The sequence below is a fragment of the Callithrix jacchus genome, chromosome 14 (assembly GCF_049354715.1).
Source record: "Callithrix jacchus isolate 240 chromosome 14, calJac240_pri, whole genome shotgun sequence".
NCBI classification, from domain to species: domain Eukaryota; kingdom Metazoa; phylum Chordata; class Mammalia; order Primates; family Cebidae; genus Callithrix; species Callithrix jacchus.
In genome coordinates, this window is record NC_133515.1 from 65,381,765 (window position 1) to 65,393,990 (window position 12,226).

The 12,226-nt window shown below is 37.6% G+C and overlaps 1 long non-coding RNA gene across 3 annotated transcripts in view; it reads left to right on the top strand.

Annotated features, from left to right (window-relative positions):
• The window catches only part of LOC118147328 (uncharacterized), a 167,899-nt gene that overhangs the window by 54,284 nt on the left and 101,389 nt on the right, over positions 1-12,226 (top strand). For all 3 annotated transcript variants that reach the window (XR_013526107.1, XR_013526108.1, XR_013526105.1), the window contains exon 4: positions 9,999-10,117. This is a non-coding gene — a long non-coding RNA (uncharacterized LOC118147328). The remainder of the gene's footprint in view (positions 1-9,998; positions 10,118-12,226) is intronic.

Genomic DNA, 12,226 nt, shown 5'->3' on the forward strand with positions numbered 1-12,226 from the left:
TTCCTAGAGGAACATCACTTCTACCTCTTTCAGAGATCATTATCTCAATTTGGGGATGGGGGGAAGAGCAGTAACCTCATAAGGTAGATCTAGAATTCAAACTGCCTTGGATGATACTTGAGAACAAAGAGCAATATAAATTTCTGAGTTTAAGAAGTCAATATTACATCTGCAGCCAGCACATAGGCCTACCTAGAGGGAACCAAAATGTTTTGTGTGAAATGTAGTATGCAAAAGGATCATTATCAATTTGTGCTTTGCTAACCTGGCTTTTGATGATTCAAGTTTCCAGGTTTAGAATTGGATCTGTTTTTATGTCTTCTAATTTTTAACTAGAAAATCTTCTAAAATTTGGCTATGAAAATTCTGTAGGCACCTGACCTTATAACCCATGCCATTGTTCTTACCATTCTTACAATGACTTGTACCAGAACACCTGTGGACTTACTGATTAGCCTTATAGGCTAATCAGTAAGTCCACAGGTGTTCTTGAGGACACCGCTCTTGAGGAAGGTGTCCACTCTTGGTCCAATCGGTGGAAGATCCTGAGCAAAGTTTCCTTTCTGGCAGGGGCCATGGGTAGAACTTTTCTAGCCAGAAACACTAGAGAGGGACCACTGTCATGCCTGTGTATGCTAAAGTTCTGTGAGGGGTATCAGCTAGGGGAAGACAGGGCATCTGATACTGCTGTGTCCCCTAACCATATATATACACAGCAAACTGGCTCTGTGAATGCATGAAGCAGCCTGTTTATGTAAGGAGGTTAATGGATGACCTCACACCCATTGCCTTTGCTACATTCTACATTTTCCTCACCCTGGGGTGCTTTAAATCATTCTTGCACTTAAAGCACATTCACTGTATCTGTAACATAAAAACACTTTTAATATATATGAGCTAATTAAGCATAATATAAGAATTTATCCTAAGAAAACTTTTATTGATTTATCTGTTGCCATAGGGTGTCATTGTTGTTTGAAACTAATATGCTTGCCTAGTCTTTGCCTGAAAGCTGTCTTTGATTCATTCTGTTCTGAGAAATAAACCTTCTCTTATAGTCTAATGAATATCATAAATCTAAAATGCTAATGATTGGATCTTTATCTTAAAAACTCTGTTTTGAGAAATAAGGCCAAAGCCTATGATTGTGCTAGATAGTTAGTTTATCTTTCCAAATGTTTACAACTAACTTATTTCTCTCTTAGATGATATTCTCTTTTTAAAGTCTTCTTTTTTAAAAATGGTATTCCAACATTTTACATGATATTGCAAGCAAGTAGGTGTGCTCATGTAAATGCCACATGGTCACTGTAAACTCCCATATCTTTCTCCCTGAAAGGTACTAGTAGTAGCTGAAGCCTCATTTGCTTCCATAGAGTCCACATGGGAGATTTGGGATCTCCCATGACTCCTTCCATATTCCAGCCATGTCATATGCTGTCTACACAAACACATATTCTGCATCACATCTACCTCCCTGCCAGACCCCTCCCATAAAGAGAGGGCATTGAATATCGTGGCTGTCTTTAATAATGAGGACTTAATGGCCTCCTGAAGAGGTGGCTTATTGTGGTTCAGTGGTTTGCAAATTGCCATCTTGGCCTTTTAGTTCCTCAGCACTGCTCCAGAGTCTTGGAAAGGGGAAATCCATGGTAGAAAGGACTCCTTTTCTTACCTAGCTCCATTTTATATGACGGAATTAAAAATATGTGTATATTATATATTTTATATATATACTTATATATATGTATATAAATATATCTAAATCATGATCATCCCAGGAATCATAAGCCCCTTTCGTATCTTCTCAATATCACCACCCTTCATCAGCCTGCACAAGTCTGAACTAATGCTATTTTCAAACATTCACCATTTCAGCTCTTTTTCCTTCTAAATAAATCTGAAATCCATTCTTTTCTACATCTATAGCACATCACTCTAATCCAAAGTGCCATAATCTCTTGAAGTAGTATTGAATAGCCCCCTGATTCAACCACCTCTACTCCTTTTCAGCAACCAGTATATCTTTTCCAGCACACCATAATGATTATGGGATCAGGGACCATGCTTATTTTTTAAAAATAGCTATGTTTTAGACCATTGTAAGATTTACAAAAACACTGTAAAGATAGGACAAAGAGTTCCCATAAACCCTTCACCCAATTCCTAATACTATAAACGTCTTACATTACTATGGTATGTTTGTTATAATTAATAAACCAATATTGATACATGATGATTAAGGTCCACAGTTTATTCATATTTTCTTTGTTTTAACCAACACATTTCTAGCAGAAAAGGCAGTAAGCACCTCCTACAAACAGCTCACACAAACCACTTTCAGACCTTTTAATGTCTCTTCACCTTCACACGTCAATTTCCCTCCCCATATCCACAACCTACTCTCAGGAATTATCCTGTTGAAGCCTCAGTTCCTTTGTTTGTGAATGAAGGTTTAAAATGGTGTCTTCCAAGGGAGATCATCTTGCATGCAAAGGGCTCAGCACAGCAATTGCTAAAATCTGTTAGCTGTTCGTATTGTTGTTAGTTGCTTCTTAAGGAATAAAGGCCTGAAAACAGATCTGAGATGGAGATGAGGGGCAGAGGAAGTGCCATGGTGAAGTAAGCCCTGCACGTGCACTGGTCTTTCTCTCCGCATAGCTCTCATAAAGGGTGCTTGTCATGATTTGTGTAGACCGTTCGCAAGGACTGCCCACTGCCATTTGTTGCTCAGCTGCTGCAGTTCAGGTATGACTCTGGCTCTTTATTTGAATAATGATTCCTCTATGCTTTTCTCTTTCATTCCACCTGGGAAGAGCTGGAAAACAGACACAGAGACAGGCCAGTCTCAGGAGTGTCTATTTTCCAACTCTTTCCAGCTTGGTTCTTTACTGACAGCTGCCTTCAGAACCAGAAGCAGGGCTCTTATTCTCCTCTTCAGGCAACACGGTCAACTGGAGTGTCAAGGCAGTAAATTCCAGATGTCACCCCCACAGAACTTGCTTTTTCCTTCTCAGAATGTGGACTGGATTTGCATCTCAAATGCTCCAGTGACTACCCAGCCTGGCCTCCCAGCATTCTGCACTATGCCCATCCTGGTGGGCATGTCAGTCCAGGATTCATTAGCGCACACAAACATCATTCTTCGGGTACTAAGGGCAGGCATGAAATTACATTCAAGGCACAAAATAATGGGTTACTGAAAAAAAATGGAAAGACATAAAACAGTGGTTCTTAACTTTTTATGCTCTAACACACCTCAACAGCATGGTATTCCCTCTCCTGATTCTGATAAATCTCTACCGACATCCCTCTCCCCATATTGCAGTTACTGTCATATGCTGTAAACCAAACAAAGAGACCAAGTTGGTATAGGGTGGCAGGTCAGCAGGCTTAAAAATTATGGATGTGGAGCACAAATGTGGATACGTTCAGTAACTACTTTTGCTATAGTTATTTCTTACTCATTTGGACTATGTTAAACATCTGTGCAACATATTAGAATTCAGCTCATCTTAAGTCTGCCACTAACTCTGAGACCTCAGGCAAGTTATTTAGCCATGCTTGGCCTTGCTTTATGGGTTCTTTAAAATTTCAATATTTTGAGCAGATTTTGAGAATATCTTCTCGAGATGAACTTCACTATAGGCTGCTTATATCTAAATGCATAGCCAAACTCCCTGTCCCCTATCACCTGACCTTAAACATATTATTTTCAGAAACTTAGGTTTCTGGCCCTACACTTAAAATTGTCTCCAATCGTAACTTCCCTACTGATCCCTCTTGTTGTACGTTCCTTTCATACCTAAAACACAATTTCATCTCACACTGTGACTGTGGTTTCGAATACCAATGCAACGGCAGTGAATGCAAAATTTGAGCTCTTGTTCTGGCTGGTCATGATACTGAGTGCTTCCAGGGCACCATAACTATCTTAATCCTCTTCCTAACACTGTGATACAAGTATGAATGTTGTCCTCCTTTTTCAGGTGAGGGAAAAAAACCTACACACACACACACACACACACACACACACACACACAGAAGCCAGCTTCAGGGACCTTGAATAAATTGTCCAGCATTTGCTGGACAGTGTAGTATTTGGAATACCTGATTCCAAAGTCCAAGCTTTTAACCTTTACATCTTGTCCCTTGAGATAGGTGGTCATTTATACCAAACACATTAATAACTAAGAGAACAATGGAACCAAGGTTATAGAGATGGTGCATGACAAGGTATAACTGTACACTAACTGTATATTGTGTATGGGACATTCTAGTATTGCATATAAGGAGAGTTGCTATTAGTGCTTCTATTTTTCAAGGGAGAAAGATAAAATGTGAAAGTCTCAGAGATTTGGCAAAGGTGGCTCTGACTTTTATCCAGGTAGCTTCCTATTCCCAGGATGCCAACTTCAGAAATATATGGAGGGATTCAACTTAAAACCAGAAACAAGTTATAATTCAGCAGCTATAAATCGGTGGGCCTGGAGACCTATATTTTTAAAAGGTCCCCAGGCAATTCAGATGGTTTCCCCAGTATACAGATGATGAGCATCGTGCAAATTTAGATTTGCCTGATAGAGTGGTCAGCCCATTTATAATACTAGAATTCTAGAACAGTGCTGTTTCCTCAACGTTTAAAAAATACTACCAAAGCATATTTCTAATGGATTTCTCTTCTTCTCTCTGTTTCTGCAAACATGAACAATTTCTTAAATCCATATGAATCTTGAGCCACAAAAACACTCTCTTGAAACAAGATCACAGCCCATTATTTACTCTGAGGCAATGGGGAGATAGAGGACTCCCTAGGTTCGACCCACCTTTGGACTCTTAGTGTCAATGTCATGTCTAGCTGATAGACAAAGTGTTTTCTATTATCTGGGACAGATTGTAAAGATGACATCTATCCTTATACTGTCCCTATCCGTTTTGTTTTATCACCCTTTGCTACCACACTTCAGCATTCCTGTCTTCAGAAAGTTTCTTCAGGTAGTCGTGTTTCTCCTTGATCAAAAACTCTGTACCCTAGAGGTATTTATATCCTACTTTCTCCCTCTCACATTTCCCTGTTTGTTTATTCAGTAAATTAATTCAAAAATGTATTTTGAGCACTTACTATGTGCTAGGTGCTGTTTTCAGAGCTGAGAAAATAAGCAAGACCCTATCACTGTATGGTTCTTATTTTTCTACACACACATGCATGTGCGCGCACGCACACACACACATACACACACACACACACACACACACACACACTTGCTTTAGTCATGGCTTTTCAGTAGAAAGCCCCACATAGGTAAAGTCTTATTTTTTGAAACTTCCCTTAACTCCCCCCTTTCTTCTGTTCCTGAAATAATACATGCTGGGTCTTATCTCCTACTAGAGGATAAAATAATCACATAGATTAAGTCCAGCTATGGTATAAATTACTTAATTGGTATTAAGCCACTACTCCCAGATAAACCTACATTTGATAATCAATTTCTTCTATACAATTTCCCTGTATTATAATAGAATATGAGATGTATTTGGCAACCAGGGGAGACTTTCAACTCTCTTTAAGCCACCATACTCTGTAGCCAGCTCTTTCACTGCTTAAATCCATGGAAAACTATTATCTGCAAGGATCTTCCTTGTTCCAACCTAGAAATCACAAAGTTTATAGCTCAACTCTGACTCATCTTATATAGTTTTCCCAAGCTTATATTTCTGCATACATTTGAAGCTATTTTAACATGCCTTTTCTGCACATTTTTCCTTACAGTTTTTCCCTTGTCCTTCTGGTTAGATAACTAATCCATGTACCCAAGTGTGGATATGTAAAATAGAAATTGAAAAAGGGTTTTGTTCTTCGACTCTGCACTGGGACACAAAAACAGAGCATTAACCTAACTAACTCAGCATGAATCCAATCAGAAGAGAAATTGCATTAAAGCAATGCCCCCCACCAACTTTTGAGAGATAATAGACCTTCATTTCATCTTGAGTATGCTTTTCAGATCTGTTCCTGAGAACACGATCACATAGGAAAGTAAGAGTTAAAACCGCAGACCACCTGAGGGAAAATAGAAGTGGAAATACACTAATAAAAGGGAGAAAAGTGCTGCAAGGAGATACTGGGCAGTCAAGCAATTTTCAGTCAACTTGTTATTCCACTCTGCAGAGTAGAAGCCAAAGTGGCCTGCATGGCTGTGCATGATTTGTCCATGTTTCAGTTTCATGTTTCCTCTCTCTCCTCATCTCTACCATTTACTCCGCCACTCCTCACTCTACCATCCTCATCTACTCTGTTCCAGCCAGTGTCCCCATCACTGTTCACTTTGTACTTATTGTTCCTGATGCTAGAGGCACTCTTTCCCATTACAGCCACCCCAGCACTCTATCCTCAATACTTACTTTGTTATTTTCTATAACGTGGATCTCCTCCTGACTTGCTATGTATCTTTCTTATAACTTATTTGTGTATTTTCAACTTTTACTCATACAGTGTAATTTCACGAGAAGAGAGATTTTGTGGGTTTTGTTTTCCACCATATCACCAGCATCTAGAATAGTGACAAGCACAGAGTATATGTGCAATGAATATTTGCTGCGTGAACAAGCAGATTTGTCATGAGCTGACCCTGAGACCATGATTTTGTAAAAATGTTCTTAGTTCAGTGATTTTCTGTTCTGGTGCTACCAGATAGGAACTTTTTTGTGTCACATGGACAGGGCATTGGCCAACACTGAGTCACATTGTTAAATATATATATATATATTGTCTTTCCATTCCCTCTAATTACATCAGAGATGAGATTCTTTGGAGATTAAAATTTCAGGAACATTTACTAATTTCCTTTTTGATTAAAAAAAGGTCAAGTTGCAGGCTTAGATTTTGGTAGGCAGCTGAATCTGGCTGAAAGTTAGTAACAGTTTTTGTTTTCATTTTTTAAAATTTACTTTCTATTGTCAAGTAATATAGTGACATAATTTCTTTCTTTAAAATTTTATTTATAAAAAAGAGGAAAAATTGATAAAGGAGGGAGGAAGAATGTTTTAAGGGAACACCAGTTTAGGTGGTACAAAGATGCTGCAAAAAATTGTATAGCAATTATTAGTGTTTCCAAAACAAAAACAGAAACACGGGTCCTATCCCTGGGGAGGCACAGGAGGCATAGCCTTTGAATATGAATCAGTACTATCAAAAGCAGCACAGAATCCCCCTTGTACACACAGTGTGAGTGTACTTCCTCCAATATGTATACTCTGGAATAGCCCCTGAGTAACAACCACCTGCTGTGAAGCTTACAGGAAGACATATTTCAAAGGAGTCAAAATTCTTGACTTTTTCCAATGTTATAGTAGGTTGGACTTGATGTTTACAGAGTGGTGAGAACAGAGTGGAGCATGCAATTCTTTGGAGTATCTCTGCAAGGACCCCAGAGGATAATATGTGATTTCATCATGCCATGGAGTGAATGTGGATTCTAACCCCAATCAGGTTGTGTGTTTTGTCCCCTGTGTAGTCTGTACGAGAATGCTGGCAAGACCTTGCCTGCCCCCGACCTGACTTCATTTTACTCTCAAAATGCAGTACAGCGACTTGCTGGTGGCTAAACTGTCTGGGAGACACAGACTGACTACATCTTAGGCCGTGAGCACTTGTCATTCTGAAAAATAGAGACTTAGACATATTTGAACTATAAAGAAATAGCAAAAACAAACCAGATCTTTCTTATCTTTCATTGTGCATTTGAATGCAATTTATTTTCATTTTTGTATTTTAAGGGGAAACTGTTGGAGACCTGATGGTTAGAATAGAAATGAAGTATAAAGCATATTGCCTCCCACCCCAGAGCTGGCGGGATAAATGTCTTTTTCTTTAGCTCTGAAATTTGTAATCTCTACTCTCCTGGAATAAAATACAAGATAATGTCCATTCTGCTGCATTTTTCCACATTTTGTTCATCCTTGCAATGTAGAATTTTATAGAAAAATGAAAAAGGTTAATCTCTATCTAGTAATTTATTTTTCCCCCATTAAATGCTTTAAAAAGCTATTCTTATAGGTGATCTTATGTTTCTTTAAAAAATCTACATCCTTTTCTGGTCCTCTTAAAGCCAAACAATTCACTGGGCTTAATTCAGTCTCTTGGTTTCTCATTCTTCTCTCCATCTGGGCTCCAAATAATACCTCTGGATCCCTTGAAGCATTTCCATGTGAGAAGGGGTCAGTGAGTTGGAAATTACAGATCACCCCAAGATTTTACCTGCCCCATTTGATCTCTTGATATGGACTTTGATACCATGGGCAACACCTCTTTCCATCACCAAGTTTACAGAATTAAGGCTTGATTTTATTTAGAAAATATGTAATTTTCCTTACAGTCACCACCCTATCTCCGAATTAAACCAGCTCCCCAGATAATCCTCTGTCAGTTTTGAAAATGCAAGGATATCAGAGATGACTTAGAATCGAGTTTTGAAAGGAAAAGGAGGCCATTCATTTAAAATAAAATAAAGCCAAATAGCAATTTAAGAGTGTGGGAAGGTAGTTGCTGTACCCTCTGCTCACCCCCTCAACCTCTTACAGGTGACACTACTAACCAGTCAACCTTAGCTTCAACCCAACAAAAATACTAATAGTTCCCTTAATGAATATTACTTCATGGCTCAGGATTTTGCCTAGAATTAACGTATTATTTGCAATGCTCTTCATCTGTCATTGAAAGCCTGGAAAAATTCTCCCTCTTTCAAGAATCATTTTTAGTGCAGTGTCTTTATTCTAATGTCTAATAATTATAATCATGTCTAGCATTTGTTGATTTTTAATGTATCACAGACAGTATGGTGATATCTTTGCATGATTATCTCATTTAAACCTACCACCACCATCACTATAAGATAGACAGTGTTCCCATTTTATAGATAATATATCCCAAAGGAAGTCAAGGGTAAAAACTACAGATCACCTAAGAGAGAACAGGGTAGCATTTCTTTTTGGAATTCCATTTAATCTGTTTACTTTTGAGTCTTCCAAACCATGACATTAGTATATTCTTTCACTTATTTAATTATCTTAATTTACTATTAATTATTTTAACTTCCTAGGTAGAAGTCTTATACATATTTTTCTAGATATGATTATAGGATTTTCTTGGATGTTATTATAAATCATACTTTGATTAAATGTCATATTTGATTTATTTATTGTTATATAGAGAAATGCAACTGAATTCTATATTTTGATGCTGTATCTAGCAAATTTACAGAAGGATTAAATAATTTGCCAAATGTATATAGCTAGAATATTTCAAGGCTGAGGTACAAACTGACATCTGTAGAACATCAGACATGGTGGCCTTAATTATCTTCTAAATAGCTTTGAAAATATTCATCTATCCATCACCTCCATCAAATGGAGTAAAACATTTTTTTGTCCCACTGGAGTCTTTCCCCTTGTATTTGAAATTCCATAACATTTTATTTGAAAATAATTGTTTATCATTTGTTCTTCTTATCTAGAGATTCCATTTATATTCTTCAGCAATTCTAGAGGCTGTATGTCTTAGGGCAGAAATACTGACATTATGGACTTGGTAACTCTTTGTTTTGGGGGCTTAATACTGTGCATTGCAATATATTTAGCAGCATCTCTCATCTCTATCCACTAGATGCCAATAGCAGCTGACCCCCTGTTGTGAGGTATTTTTTTTAAATGTCTCTAGACATTGCCAATTGTCCCCTGAAAGGCAAAACGGCTCCCAGTTGAGAACCACAGCCTTAGGGGAGCCAGCTCCACTTCTAGATCTATTGGTAAAACCAGTTCTTTAGGAATAAAATTGGTTAATCACCTTACCAGTGATTGTTTCAGGAAAGAACATGTGACCAAATTTGGGCCAATGGAACTGGAGTTGAGGTCTACTATGGTATTTGGGGAGCATTCTTTCCCCAAAAGAGCCTCTGAAAACTATCATCTCTCTCTCTCTCTCTGAATGTTGTTGGGTACAGGTGGGACTGGAACTGCTGCAACTGTCTTGCTGCCAGCCTGAGGATGAATATCATACAGAGTAGAGCATCCCAGGGGACACTCAGTGACATGGAGACAGAGCCACTGGATTGTCTTCCAAGTATGTGAGATAAAACTTTCCTGTTTAAATTGATTTGTGATGGGATTTCCTTCCTCACTCCCTAACTCCTTTCTTTCCTTTCTTGCCCCTTCCTTCCTTCATTCCTTCTTTCCTTTTCTTCCTTCCTTCTTTTTTCACTTAGGCCCTAATGTTTATTTTAAAAACTGAATTTATGATATACTCAAAATAATAGCACAATATTTATTCTGTCTCTTAAATGCAGCACCCCTTTGTCATTTCCTGTCACTTTTCCTATTTTCCTGCCTGCTCAAGCTCTACTGTTTTGAGTACCTAATTGTCAAACTCATCTTAACATATATGTTTAGATATACATGTGAACTTAAAACTGGTGTTATATGTATGTATTTGGTTCCCATGATAGGTATTGCATACGTATTTCCTGCTGTTTTCAACTTTCTTCCAGGATGGCATATATATGTCTAATTCCTTAACTGTATGGTATTCTACCACATGCGCATATTACATTTTTCTTGTTTTATAGTGAGGATTACCTGTGTTCTTATCCTACTTTTACCGTAAGCAATTATGAAATGTACCTCATTGCGCAGGTCTCACTGTGGAGCTGGGATATAAATGAGAGATAGTGACACTAGCTCATAGGGTATCACATATTTACTTACACTGAGTGCTGACCCATTGTTCTCAAGAATATATCCTTCAATTAAAAACTTCCACAGGACTACATTAGCATTCCTACTTCCTCATATTCTCAACACTTGGTCTCCTTTCGTGAAAGAAAATGAATTTTCTTTCATTTTTTCTAATACAATTTTTGTAAAGTAGTATCTAATAAGGATATTAATGAAGACAGGTACTTATCTATGATAGTACTTACTTCAGAGGATTGTGATGAGTGCTTTATAGATTAATATATGTAAAATTAATATATGTACTTTGTTCATAGGAACATAATCAATATGGTTTGACTCTGTCCCCTTACCCAAATCTCATCTCAAATTGTCATTCCTGTAATTGAGGGGGAGGGACCTGGTGGGAAGTGATTGGATCACAGGGACGATTTTCCCATGCTGTTCTCGTGATGGTGAGGCAGTTCTCAGGAGAGCTGATGGTTGGAAAAGTGTTTTGCAGTTCTCCCTTCACTTTCTGTCTCTCCTGCTGTCATGTAACACACGCCTTGCATCCCCTTCACCTTCTGCCATGATTGTAAGTTTCCTGAGGCCTCTCTAGCCATGTGGAACTGTGAGTCAATTAAACCTTTTTCTTTTATAAATCACCCAGTATCTTTATAGCATTGTGAAATGGACTAATCCAATAGTATTATTCATTACTATTATTATCAATATTTTCATCATTACATGTTTGTCATTTGGTCTCTTTCTGTGACTTCCTTGTTCATATGCTTTCCCTAAATTTCTATTGGGTTTTCTGTCATTTACTTATTTCCAGGCGGTGTTTTATATTACAGCTATCAATCACTTGTCTGTTTAAATGAAACAAATACCACCTTCAACTCTTGTCACATAATCAGTAACTTTGTCTATTATATAGTTCAGTAAAGAGAACTGTGCAATTTGAATTTGTGAAAATTTATCAGTTTTTCTCCTTGAAAGTAGTTTTTGGTGTATTCTTTAAAAATTTCTTTATTATTCCAAGATGACACAATTTTTTATATTTTTCTTAAGTTAACTTAGAGTTACACATTTTGGTTTCTAATCCATTTGGAGTTCAGTTGGGAAATAAAAGTAAAATTTTGTTTTTATGATTTTCAGTACAGCAAACCTATTTTTCCAACATCATTTCTTCAGAAACCCATTCTTTACCCCACTAATATGTGATGCCTGTTTTATACACTGGTGTCCTCTTTAGATATAGGCTTGATCCTAGGCTTTCTATTTTATTTTATTACCTATTGATTGATTCTTGGGTTCGTGGCACACAGTTTCTTTAACTCTACCTTAGTAAATAGATGTTTATATGTGATTTCTCTTTTCCCCTAAAGTGGGACTGCTAAAATTTCTGTTAAGATTCTCTGACTCGTAACAGCTACTTTATGCACTGCTCCTTCGTCTCACTGGTTGTACTAATAATGAATTTGCAAATGCAACAAAGGGGAAGTTGGCTTATCCT